Source organism: Ursus americanus, chromosome 10, assembly GCF_024610735.1.
Source record: "Ursus americanus isolate L20-20 chromosome 10, mUrsAme1.1.p, whole genome shotgun sequence".
In the NCBI taxonomy this organism is placed as follows: domain Eukaryota; kingdom Metazoa; phylum Chordata; class Mammalia; order Carnivora; family Ursidae; genus Ursus; species Ursus americanus.
This window is the reverse complement of record NC_142136.1, coordinates 42,192,158-42,204,530: the sequence shown is the minus strand read 5'-3', so window position 1 is coordinate 42,204,530 and position 12,373 is coordinate 42,192,158. Positions and strand designations below refer to the sequence as shown.

The 12,373-nt window shown below is 34.3% G+C and overlaps 1 long non-coding RNA gene and 1 pseudogene across 1 annotated transcript in view; one reads left to right on the top strand and one right to left on the bottom strand.

The window, feature by feature from the left end:
* Nucleotides 1-329: 329 nt before the first annotated feature.
* On the bottom strand, nucleotides 330-654 carry LOC123801159 (ATP synthase peripheral stalk subunit F6, mitochondrial pseudogene; annotated as a pseudogene).
* Nucleotides 655-2,500: 1,846 nt separating this feature from the next.
* LOC123801085 (uncharacterized) overlaps nucleotides 2,501-12,373 on the top strand; it is a 424,009-nt gene continuing 414,136 nt past the window's right edge. Inside the window, exon 1 of the long non-coding RNA XR_015725929.1 lies at nucleotides 2,501-2,665. This is a non-coding gene — a long non-coding RNA (uncharacterized LOC123801085). The remainder of the gene's footprint in view (nucleotides 2,666-12,373) is intronic.

The window sequence follows — 12,373 nt, the reverse complement described above, 5'->3', positions numbered from 1 at the left end:
CTTAATCATAGGAAACAAAAAAGGGTTGCTGGAGGGGAAGGAAGGGGAGGTATGAGGTAACTGGGTGATGGCCATTAAGGAGGGCTTGTGATGTAATGAGCACTGGGTATTACATAAGACTGATGAATCACAGACCTGTACCTCTGAAACCAATAATACACTGTATGTTAATTAATTGAATTTAAATTTAAAAATTAAATTAAAAAAATAAAGATGTTCTTTTAATATTTCTTTTTTTCTTTGACAGTTGAGAAGGGTATGTTTATTCTGAACAGTTGTACAACTAATATAGGACAAATTACCAAATAAATAAATTTTACATTATTTTTTCAGAACTGGGGTTTTTCGATGACTTCAAATTTAGGATCTTCAAATTTGAAGTCCGGGAACATATTCATGTCTGCTTTACCATACATTTGCTTAAGCTTGAAAAGTTCCCTCTCTGGGTCTTGCTGGTGCTCTGGGTCAGCATCAACGGGTCCTCCAGATGCCTGTCACTTAGTTCTGTATTCTCTAATCTTGTCCACGAAGAGTTTCTGTACAGGATCAGGTTCCTTATTAAATGCCACTGCAGCAACACCCGTGTGCCTCCTCAAACGAACTGAGAGTGCAGACCGAAGGAGGGGAAAACCTGAAGAGCCTCTGAAGAATCATGGGGACTCTGTTAGGGCAGGAGACGTCTCGGAGGCAGTCTGCCTCTTTTAATATTTCTTGGAAGGCAGGTCTGTTGGCAAAAAATTCCCTCAGTTTTTGTTTTTCTGAGGAAGTCTCTATTCTTATCTTTTGAAGGATAATTTCCAAGGTACAGAATTTTAAGTTGGTGATTTTTTCCCCTCTCAACACTTTATTTCCTTTTTTAGAAAGAGAGCAGGGCGCGAGTGAGTGGGGTTGGAGCAGAGGGTGAATCCTAAGCAGATTCTGCAATGAGCCCGGAGCCAGGTGAGGCTGATCTCACCACCTGAGCCCAAATCAAAAATCAGATGCTTAATCGACTGAGCTATCCACGTGCCCGCTCAACACTTTAATTTCACTCCAAGCTCCTGCTCACGTGGTCTCTGAAGAGACGGTTTCTGAAGAGACGTTGGAAGTAATTCTTTGTTTCTCTGTAGGTAAGGTGGAGTTTTTTATTTATTTATTTATTTATTGTTTATTTATTTATTTATTTAAAAGATTTTATTTATTTATTTGAGAGAGAGAGAGACAGCCCGCGAAAGACGGAACACAGCAGGGGGAGTGGGAGAGGAAGAAGCAGGCTCCCAGCAGAGGAGCCTGATGTGGGGCTCGATCCCAGAACGCGGGGATCACGCCCTGAGCCGAAGGCAGAAGCTTAACGACTGCGCCACCGAGGCGCCCCTATTTTTATTTTTTTATTTCTTACCTCCTTTGGCCTCTTTCAGGATTTTATCTTTGATTTTCTGTAGTTTGAAAATGATAGGCCTGGGTGTAGCGTGTGCGGTTTTTGTTGTTTTTTCCCCCCCATTATCCTCCTTGACATTCTCCTGGGTTCTTGGATCTGCGGTTTGGTAGATGACATTAATTTGGGGGAAACTGATCATCATCATTGTTTCAAATATTTCTTCTGTTCCTTTCTCTCTTTTTGTTCTGGTACTCTCCTTACACGTGTATTATACCTTTTGTTGTTTTCCCACAGTCCTTGGATATTTTTTCTCAATCTTTGTTTGCTTTGCTCTAAAGTTTTCAAGGCTTTCCCTCCAGCTTAGAGATTTTCCTGAGCTGTGTCCTGTCTACTAATAAGCCCACCAAAAAGTGTTCATTTCTGAACGCTACAGTTTTTTTTACCTCTGGAATTTCTTTTTTTTTTCCCTGAGGCTTTCTAAGTTTCTGCTTACATTGTTTTGTGTTACTGCCTGCTGTTTTCCACTTTAGAGCTTTTAGCATATTAATCACAGTTGTTTTAAATTTCTAGTCTGATAAATTCCAACATCTCTGTCATGTTTGGTTCTGATGCTTGCTTTGTCTCTTCAGATGGTCTGTTTTTTTTTTTTTTTTTTTTTTTTTTTTTTTTTGCCTTTTACTGTGTGTGGTTATGGTGTGCTAGGTAGAAGGAAATGCTAATACATCTTTCATAACGTGGTGGTCAGGGGTGGGGGGTGAAGAAATGTTCTATAGTTCTGTGATTAGGTCTCAGTGTTTTAGTGAGCGTTTGTTTCTGGACTGTGAACAACTGTTTTTTAGTTGTTTTGTCTCCCCTTAAGTGAGATAGGGTGACTGCAGTGGCCTGGAGTTGGGTTTTTCCCTTCCCCCAAAGCTGTTAGTTTCTGATGATACCCCAGCAGGTCAGGCTTTGGTAAACTAGTTTCCCCTGAGGGCAGGCCTTGTTAAGAACACAATGGTCTGGTGCATTTCAAAATAGTTCCTTTCCCCAACCCCCTCCCTGAAGTTGGCGGGGATTTTTTTTTTTTTTTTTTTCCTCCTCTACTAACTTTGGAAACCTTACTTTTTTTTTTCTCCTCTACTTACTTTGGAAACCTGGTGGCTCTCCAGAGGGCAGATGTCACAATATTGTAATTTGTGACTGGATCCCCCTGGAGTTTTGAACTGTCAAATGTGTCCACACTGAGCCTTCAGCAATTAATCAATTACAGTTCGGGTTTTCTGACACTGGCACCAGGTGGAGGCAGTTTCTACTCTGAGTCCCTACTCGGTAAGTCATGATTTCGCGATTCTGTTTGTCTCTCCAGTCTTGGGGGCAGTGGTTTGCTTTGTGTCCTCGTCTGCCTTACAGATCCTAGAGTTATTGATTGTTCAGTATGTCCAGCTTTTTAGTTGTGGTTAGGAAGAGTGGCAACTTCCAAACTCCCTACATTGCAGAACTGGAAACCTGAGGGCCCAGTGCTGAATGCTTATGAAAAAACACGATTTTTAAAACTTCCATTAAAAACATTTTTTTGGTACACAGAGAAATGATTATATGTATCTTAATTTGCTTGTTGACCTCAAAAATTTACTAATTCTAATAGTTCATCTGCATGTTTGTGGACTCTATATGCAATTTATGTCATCTTCCTATAGGATATTTTAATTTTTTCTTTTCAACATTTATATTTTAATTTACTTAATTCCTTCGTTTTTTGCTCTTTCTTTTTGCCTTCTGCATAATTCATAATAGAAACAATAGTGGCAAGTATCTTTGTCACATTTTGATTTCAAAATGTGCATAAATTTTCAGTATTTATTCATTACCTTTACTAGGGTAAAGACTTCTTAAATTCTGTTTTTAGTTTTCTAATTTTTTTTTGTCAAAAATAGATTTGTAAAATATGTTGAAATAATTACATATTTTGTCCTACTTTAAGGATGTGAAATAGTAAATAGATTTTTAAATGTTATATTAATCTTGCATTCCTGGAATATATCTAATCCAGAATAACCTCAATAGCAATACCTGAAAATAACATTATAAAAAGGAAAATTACAAGTGACTATATAGCTCTTTAATTGATGCAAACTAGTTTAAAAACTTATTTGCAGAAACTAAGCAAATGTAAAAATATAATTCTGGATTTTTACATCTTTTGTTTTGAGTTTGTGTAATACATTCCTTCAGATGTTTGGAAGAACTCTAGAAAACTATGAATCTGACATTTCTTATTAGACGTTTTTAAGTTACAGATAGATTTTCTTAAAATTTTACAGATTTTGTATTGCTTTTTATGTCAGTATTACATGATGTTGTTTTCCAGGGATTTGGATAATATGTTTCAGTTTAACCATGGGATGGTGTTTAAAATATACTCTATGAATTTATTATATCTGCGGGTGGTGTAGTGAGTGTCCTTTTCATTCTGGATGTTGGTATTACATCTCACTTCTGTCTTTGACCTGACTAAGGGATTCACCAGTTTCTCAGAGTCTTTAAAAAAAAAAAAAACAACAAGCTTCAGATTTTTCATTTTCTCTATGATATATTTGTTTCTCTTTCATTTATATCTGCTCTTTACTTTGTCCTTTCTTCTTCTAGTTAAATATGCATTTGCTGTTCTTTTACTTGTTCCTTGAGATGGAATCCTAGCGCATTGACTTTGAGCTTTTCTTTCCTATGGTGATGGGTTTTCTTCTCCCCAAGCTCTACATGTGAAGAAGTTTCTGTTTGTTAGTTTTACAGTTTTAAAATATGTCTTATTGGGGAATAATTTACATGCAACAAAATTAATTGTAAGTATACTGTTTGAGGGTCCTTAAAAAATGAATACAGTCACGTACCCACACCACCAAAAACTCAAGAGTATTTTCACTTTCTTAGAAAGTCCCTTCATTCCTTCTTTAGTCACTCTCTTTCTGCTCCCTCTGTTCTGACAACCGTTTCTTTTTTCTACTGCTGTAGATTTGTTCTTCGGGAGTTTTATGTATATGGAATCCTTCTCATGCAGTATGTAGTCTTTTTTTATCTAGATTGTTTCCCTTAGCATAAGCTTGCTGAGAATCAATCACTGGGTATAGTTTTCAAGTGTGTAAGTATTACATTCCTTTTATTTTTATTTTTTATTTTTATTTTTAAAGATTTATTTATTTGAGAGAGAGAGAGAGCTGGAGAGAAAAAATGATTGGGGGAGGGGGAGCGGCAGAGAGAGAAGGAGACTCAGACTCCCTGCTGAGCAGGGAGCCCAACAAGGGGCTCAATTCCAGGACCCTGAGATCATGACCCCAGCCAAAGGCAGATGTCTAACTGAGCCACCCAGGCGCCCCTAGAGTCCAAATCTTTGCATGAGCATAGGTTTTCGCATCTTTCTGGTAAATACATAAGATGTGACTTGCTGAGTTCTATAGCAAATGTATTTTTAGCTTTCTAAGACACTGATAAACTATTTCTTAAACTGGTTGTGATGCTTTGCGTTCAGTTATCAATATAAGAGAATTCCAGTGGTTCTGCAGCTTCTCCAACACTTGGTTTTGTCTCTGCTTCTAATTTTAGCTTTTTTAGTGGATATATATATATATAGTCATGTCTCATGGTTGTTATAATTTGAATTTCCCTAAGGACCAGTGGTATTGAGCGTATTTCTGTGTGTTTAGTTGCTATTTATATATCTTGACTGGTGAAGTATCTGTTCAAAACATCTGATTTATTCTGGATAGTTTGCCCTGTTATGCAGTTGTAATGCTTCTTTATATATTCTGAATACAAGTGTATTACTGAATTATATGTTTTGTAAATACTTTCTTCCTAGCTTGCCTTTTCATGTGTGTGCACATGGGTGGGGGGGATGCGTTGCTTGGCTTTGGGAACAGCACAATTTTTATTTTGAACAAATATATTTATCATTTTTTTCTGTCATGCTTTTTGAGACCTATTTAATAGTTCATTGCCTTATCCAAAGGTACAAAGGTTTTCTTTTCATATTTAGGTCTTTGATCTATTACATCTTATTATTTTGTATATATGAGTTGAGATGTATCTAAGTTTTGTTTTTATTTTATTTACATATGGACAAAGGTGTTTCTGCACAATTTGTTGAGAACAATATCATTTCCACAATGAATGACCTTGCCAAATTTGTCAAAAATTAGTTCCACATCTGTGTGTGCCTATTACTGGGCTCTCTATTCTCACCACAGATGGATATGTCCACCTTTATACCAAAATTACACTCTGATTTTAGTTGCTTTATAATAAAGTCTTAAAATCATGTGGTATTAGGTCTCTTTTGTTTTCTTTTTATTAGTAATTGCACTTCTTTGATGCTTTTGGTCCAATTATAAAAACCATTTTTTAAAATATATATTTGGTCCAGTTTCATCATTGTTTAGTGGGTAGGTAAATTCTCATAAAAATTGATCATGACTGGCTTGAAGCAGAAGTCAACCACAAATTTTTTACATTGCATTTTAAATTTCGTTTGTTTCAAAATGTTTTCTAATTTCAATTATGATTTTTTTCAAGAATCATTTACAACTCACTCACTAAATATAATGTGGTTTGTCAAGAGCTTTTCATTACTGATTATAGCTTTAATTCCCTTTTGGTCAAAAAACACTTGAATCAATATGTTACATTTTAAAACATGCTGAGATTGTTTTCTGGCCTAGAATATGATCAGTTCTGTTAAATATCCTATTTGCACTTGGAAATAATGTCTGTTCACAGTTATTGGGTGCCGTCTTCTATAAATGAGCATTAGGTCATTTTTTTACTTTCTGTTTTTCAAATCTTTAATATCCTATAGATTTTTCTTCTCAGTTATTGAGCAATACATGTAAAATTCTTTCAACACATAATGTATTATATTTTATTATGCCATCGGTATCTATTGTGCTTTTTGCCTTAAAAGCTACTTTTTTCTACGTTAACAGATTTTCACAAATTTTCAGTGGGTAGTGTTTGCATGGTGTATGTTTATCATCACTTTACTTTCTACTTTATAAATTTTTTAAGTGTGACTTTTATAAGCTATATAAACTATACCTACAATACTTGTATTTTAATTTGATTATTAGCACATTTACACAGTTAATTTTCTGTCCTCACTTTATTAATTCACCTTTGTATTGTCTGATATTGCCATTGTTTCTGTTGAAAAGTTGGTCCTCATTTTGTCACTTTTGAAAATCTGCTTTTACTCTACTTTTAAGGTTTCTCTTTATGTTTAACTTGAGGAGTTTTATTATGATGTTTGTAGACCAGGTGTTTTATTATCCTATGCTGAATTTTAAGTATTTAATTTCCTTGAACGTACGAAGTATAGTTATTTTAAATTTAAGATTTGAGAATTCAGTATCCGGATCCCTTGGGAGTGTGTTTTTACCATCTTCGTATCAATGGGGTGATTCATACTGACTTTTCTTCATGTATGCTCCATTATTATTGTTTTTATTGAGTGGTAGTATTGAACATAAGAAGTTGTAGGAATAATCTAAAGTCTGCATGAGATGATTTCCTTCACAGAGGATAACTTTCCTTCTGCCAGTTGGGCATTGGTATTAGCAATCCCATTTCTTCTCAGTTCAGTTTTGGGAAGTGAAATGCTAAAACTCTGGGCTTTAGTCCCTTTGAGAAATTATCTATATTGGTTCACACCTATCTGTCTTTGGTTTAGGGTGTCCAACCCAAAATATGGGTGGTTTTTCCCGCCCTCCCCTTGTCAGGTTCTGGTTACCAGGTTTGTTTCCCTGTCTCATGAGGCTTTCAGAATCATTGCTTAGCTTCTTAGTGTCTCATTTACCTCCTTCTAAATTCCCTGGCAAGTTAGGGAAAAATGACCTCAAATGCTCAGCTTAGCTCTTTGGGTTTTCTTCTTTTCCTGGATGTTGTTACAGTTTTTATTTCATTGTTATTTCTCAAATGTTTGCGATCAGACTTAGGAGCCAATACTTTCTAAGATATTTTAGTCACTTCAAACTTTCTAATCCACCATGACAATAATTCTCCTGCCACTTTTTTAGGGATTTCTTTAATTTAAAGCCCTAGATTTATATATTCAGGTTGATGACCATGTATTGTATCATTCAAGAGTTCCCAAAGTGAAAAGAAGGATACAAAAGTGAGTAGAAAATATCAGGGAAAAAAAATAAAGATAAATGTGCAAAAACAGTATAGTAAACACATTAATATGGAATTTTGGGGGGAAAGCTATACAAAGAAATAGGAGAACGTGGAAAATACTTATGTGATGACCAGTAGTGAAATGACCATTTAAAAAATTGTCATATTTTTAAACAGTGTAAACAAAGTAAATTCCAAATTGGGCAAGGATAAATTATTAAGTTCCCGAGAATCAGTTTAAAAATCTCTTCCCCTTATTAAATAGTATTTTCTTTCATTTATCTGAATGTTTACAATTTTTGTTGGAATGTCATTTCCCATGTGTATTTCCCAGAAAATAAGGCAACTACATTAATTCATAGTACATTAATACATAGTAATAAATGTTTAAAATTCAATGGGACTGTACCTTTCTGTTCAATATGTCTTACTAGTTTTAAAGTAAAGCCTTTCCAATTAATTGAACAGTACTGAGAAATGTAGCATTTTAAATTCTCATCTGTTCTTTTCCCATTTTTTTTGTGCTTGCCAGATGTACTTATTAACCCAGTCACCAATATTTATTGTACACATGATGTTGCAGGAATTGTTCTAGAGTCTGGAGACACAACACTAGAAGAGACTGATTTATTTCCTGTCCCAATAAAGATTAGAGTATAAAGGATAGAAATAACCATGTATTGAGGAATTACTTTATGCCAAATAATCCATATGAGTTATTTAATTCTCAGAATTTCTCTGAAACTTTATTATTATGCTTATTTCTGACAGGAAGAAATTTAAAATTCTTGAAAAATTTTTTGAGTCTTCAAACCCACATAGTAATGTCAGAGACAATTTTGGCATCAGGTCTTTCTAACTGAAATCAGTGTAACACTGCTTCATGGTTTACTTTTTTTTCTAACTTAACAACAACTCCTCCTTAGCTTATATAATTCTCTCATTTAGCCTTTATGTTGAAGATTATCTTTTCCCAGATCCTATAATGTCCCTTACCCATTTCAAGAGATGGAATCTAGAGGAATACATTTGAAGAAATATATATTTTTGTTATTGTAATCCAGTTCTTAATTATATTGCAGGGTGGAGTATTTCCCTCTCTGGTAGATAGGATTTATGTAGTCTGAAATGTTTTATATGAAGATCTGAAACATTTCAGAGTGATACATAGTTGCCTGAAAGTTGGGTGCCTCTGATTTATTTGGAACATTTATGGAATAATTAGTATTACACTAGTTCAAAAGATTGCAAAATCCTACAAAGAAATGATATCCAGATGGTATTGCTCTAAAGAAAAACGTCTTTGACTTGATGATGAAGATTAATTTTAAAGTTTATTCTTCTTATGTATTCTGATATGATCTATTTGCCTAATTTGGAATTTGCTAGGAGGAGGCTGCCTGGGGAAAAATTATATGTCATGGAAGAAGTTCTCACCTGTATATAAATCTTTGCAACTACTTGCAACATTGAGTTATGTTTCAAAAGTCATTTGTTTGCTTTCATGATGCTAGCAGGTATCATGAATTAAACTAAGAGACTGACAGGTCCTTCCTATATGTGACTCCAGAAAAATAAAGGAGCATGAGTTTGTCCTAAAAATGGTAACATGAACACTGTTTCAAATAAGATAATGTTATATGATAAAATTGTATCGGTGTATAATAGAGAATCGTTTTAGTGGACTTGAGTTAGTTATCTTCATGAATATTATGAATCACTACATCAATATTTAAAACCAGTTTGTAATACCAAATATTTGGTGAGCTCCAGCTGTTTGTAAGTGTAATTTATTTATATACTACCTTTCTTTACATCTAGCTGTTTCTTTGTATAATTTATTCAAACTTAGAAGAGAATTTATGTTTCTCACCAGTAGGAAGAATAAATCTTAAATCTGAAAACAGGAAATTATAAAAATAAAAATAAAAATAAAGCCTTTTTCAAAAAGCGTGATAAAAATATTCCTCATGCATAATTAAATCTTAAAATACCAAATCAGATTAACATTTCCAACAGAGAGAAGAAAAATGAAAAAATACATAGTTTATAACAATTTTAAGTAACTATTTTCCTTGTGAACTTAATCGCATTTTTTACTTTTAGAGATCATCAGAAAATGTCTTCATATATAATTTTTCTTCTTTCTCACTTTGACATTATTCGTGACCTAGCCAATATTTGAAAAACCAAATGATTACCAAGATTTATCTTAACATAAAAAATTCTTGTCAATATTTATATGAAATTATTTTAATTTTGCTTCCATTTTTTTAAAGCTTTCCTTGGGATCTTTCATGTAGAAATGTGTAACCCCTTCCTTCTGTAAAATGATCTAAAAGGAAAAAAAAAAGAGGAATATCACTTCAGGACAAAAACATGACATTTAAATGCTCATTATTTAAATTTGTGTAATCATTAAGTATTGGGGATCCAGCTTTAAATCAGGACATAAAGTATATAAATGTTCAGTCTGCTCACACTACATGTTCTACAGGTCACAAAATTGTTGATAGATGACTGAACATCTGGCTCACTGTTTTGCAATAGTGTTTAAAAATTCTAACTTGCAAATCTGGTGTGCTATATAATAGAGTTGTTAACCATTTTTCGAGCAAGAATAGATACTTTTTAAGTTAAAATCTCACAAATCTTATCTGGACTTGTAAGAAAGCATTCTGAATTATTCATCTAAGCATATGATTAAATCAGGCAATGAAGATGCATTTGTTAAAATCATACCAAAGATTTAAAAAAGTGTTTGATTGCATTAATAACTTCAACTGTTTATCACTTTCTGTATCCATATACCTTGACATATGACTTTGCACTTCCTCATCCTGAGGAGTTGGAATCTCATTCCCAATTCCTTAAACTTGGGCTGGTGTTGTGACTTACTTGATCCCATAGATGGTGGCAGAAATGGTGTTATCCCAGTTCTGAATATCTCAAAGAAATTTTTCGTATTTTCTCTTGTGTTCCCATGCCTCTGCTATTCCCATGTGTGATGGTTAATTTTAATGTATCAGCAAATCAGGGCCACTTAGCACCCAGATATTTTGTCAAACGTTATTCAGGGTCTTTGTGAGGGTGTTTTTGGATGACGTTAACGTCTTAATCAGTAGACTTTTAGTAAAGCAGATTGTCCTCCATAATGTGAACAGACTTTATCCAATCAGTTAAAGGCCTAAATAGAACTAAAATAACAGCCGTCTGCATGCAAGGGAGAATTTTCCAGCAGACTGCCTTTGAACTTCATTCACAATGTTGGCTCTTCTTTCTGTAGTGGACTGTCTTTGGACTTGAATACAACTTTCTGGGTTTATGGGTCTTCAGCCTTCACACACACACACACACACACACACACACACACACACACACACGCTCTATAGATTCTGTTTTTCTGAAGCATGCTGATTAAGACACTGTGATAATCTAATGGAAGATGAAACACAAATTGAGGGGAGCTGCCATAGAGGTCTCCGAAAAAGCCAGTGTAGATGACTCATTAACCAGTCAGTCTAAAACAAGCTGATCAGTCTGCTGACTGACCCCAGCTGACTTCAGATGCATAAGCAATAAACATTTGCTTTTTATTGTTATGTAGCAGCATTATAACAATACTTACTTCTATAGGAACTAAACCTTCTCAGTGTCCAAGATACTTTCCAATTATTAAGCACTTTCAAAACTTTTTAAAATTCTGAATTTAGAAAGGGCACTATTTACTGAGTAACAGAGTTGTATTTTATTCAAATTTTTAATGAAATCCTATTGCTAAAGATTTTCCAATTCATTATTCATCAAAACCACAAACTCTTTGAAAATTATCATTATATTTTATAATTTAAATATGATTTCTGCTTATATGAAAACATTAGTGAAGTAAAATTGCTTACATTTAGTTACATACAACTGAAAGCTACACCGATTGTTTGGAGGTGAGTTCAAACACTATGACTACAGATCTCAGTGAGGATGGAGAAGAATTTTTAAAATTATTTTATTTATTTTTCATCATGATAAGTATACTCTCTAATCCCTGTCACCTGTTTCATCCATCCCCTACCCCCTCCCCTCTGGCAACCATCAGTTTGTTCTCTGTAGTTAAGAGTCTGTTTCTTGGTTTCTCTCTCTCTTTTTTTCCCTGTGCTCATTTGTTTCTTAAATTCCACATATGAGTGAGATCATATGGTATTTGTTTTTCTCTGATTGACTTATCTCACTTTAGCATTGTACTCTGTAGCTCCATCTGTGTTATTGCAAATGGCAAGATTTCATTCTTTTTATGACTGAATAATATTCCATTGTGTATGTATATCTGTGTGTGTTTATGTGTGTGTGTACACATACCACATCTTCTTTAGGCATTCATCAATTGATGGGCACTTGGGCTGCTTCCATAGTTTGGCTATTGTAATTAATGCTGCAGTAAACATAGGTGTGCATGTATTCCTTTGAATTAGTGTTTTTTTATTCTTTGGGTAAATACTCAGTAATGTGATTCCTAGATCGTAGGGTAGTTCTGTTTTGAAATTTTTGAGGAATCTCCATGCTGTTTTCCACAGTGGCTACACCAGTTTGCATTCCCACCAACAGTGCACGAGAGTTCCTTTTTCGCCACATCCTTACCACACCTGTTGTTTCTTGTGTTTTGATTTTAGCCATTCTGACAGTTGTGCGATGATTTCTCACTGTAGTTTTGATTTGCATTTCCCTGGTCATAAGTGATGTTAAGCATCTTTTCATGTGTCTGTTGGCCATCTGGACGCCTTCTTTGGAGAAACGTCTGTTCATGTCTTCTACCCATTCTTAATTTTATTCTTTGGTTTTTGGTTTAAGTTTTAGAAGTTCTTTCTATGTTTTGAATAT